Below are 1,312 nucleotides of genomic sequence, written 5' to 3'. Positions count from 1 at the left end.
CAGATTGCAATTGTCTCTTTTTCCCAAATGAACCAATTTTTCGAGAAATATCTAGCTGACTTTTTGTTTAAGGCCAACATATTTGGTGGCCTGTACAAGAGTCCAGAGAAGACCCCCAATAACAACAGGAATGGTGAGTAAACAGATGTGGCACTCACAGAGCCTTTTGAGTTTGCTGTTTTTCTCAGTGACCCAGGAGTACTAAGGCTAAGTTTTCTCCTGGATTTGAACTTACACTCTCTTGATGTTTTGAAGCTCTCATGACTTTATGCAATCTGTCAGAGGTTTTGTACTTTTCTGCTAACGGCCCTGTGTGTGTGCGAGTACTCAGTTTGACCCAACAGCCTGATTCCTTTGAGATCAGGCTGTTTTGTAAGACTGGCTAGCCTCTGGCTTGATTCCCTTGGAACCAGACTATTTCTACTGAAATTGACTAGCCTTTGATTCAAATCTGGACTGGACTGTCTCATTGAATCTGTGTTGTTCAGTTTTCAGCCTGATCCTCCCATGAGCAGGTTGTCTCTCAGAGCTGCACTGTTCAGTCTCTGGCCTGACAACCTCATGACTTGGTTGTTTCTCTGACACTGCTGCTTTTGCATTCAGCTCGGCCCTGTTGAGTTCAAAGAGTTCTAGATAAGAATGACTGACTTAGCTTGCAAGCTGTTTGAGCTTTTTAAGCTTTTAAGTTACAGTATTTGGGCTATTTAACCCACTTAAGCTGGTTAAGTTGTTAGAGCTGTTTAGGCTCTTTGGTACCTTGCTTAGGAAATAAACCTCTAAAAATGGTATCTCCATTATCCTAATATTTCAGATACCTACCCACCCCTGAAATACACAGAGACCCTCAACAAATATATGTTTAGAAACTGGTTAGTCCTCATGCTCATTTCTTACTAAGTGGACTGATTTAACCAAAAAAATTCACAATACCAATGGCCGTTATAAGACATTTTTGAGATTCCCAGTCTTACTTATCTTAAAACAAAAGTGGTTTTATATAACACATATCAGTGAAATCATACGGTTCTCTACTTTTTATGTCTGACTTATATCACTTATAATAATCTCAAGATCTATCCATGTTGTCACAAATGGTATTATTTCATCTTTCCTTATGGCAGAGTAGTATTCCATTGTGTATATATATCACGACTTCTTTATTCAATCATCTATCGAAGGACACTTTGGTTGTTTCCATGCCTTGAATCAATATTTTACTCCTATGTCTAAAGCATGCTATTTCACATAAGTCACATGGATAACTATATGTTCATCTTAAATTTTAAGTCTTGGAGAGTCATCTAACTTTTTT

The sequence above is a fragment of the Hipposideros armiger genome, unplaced genomic scaffold (genome assembly GCF_001890085.2).
Source record: "Hipposideros armiger isolate ML-2016 unplaced genomic scaffold, ASM189008v1 scaffold_1219, whole genome shotgun sequence".
Classification (NCBI taxonomy): Eukaryota; Metazoa; Chordata; class Mammalia; order Chiroptera; family Hipposideridae; genus Hipposideros; species Hipposideros armiger.
This window is presented reverse-complemented; position numbering follows the sequence as displayed.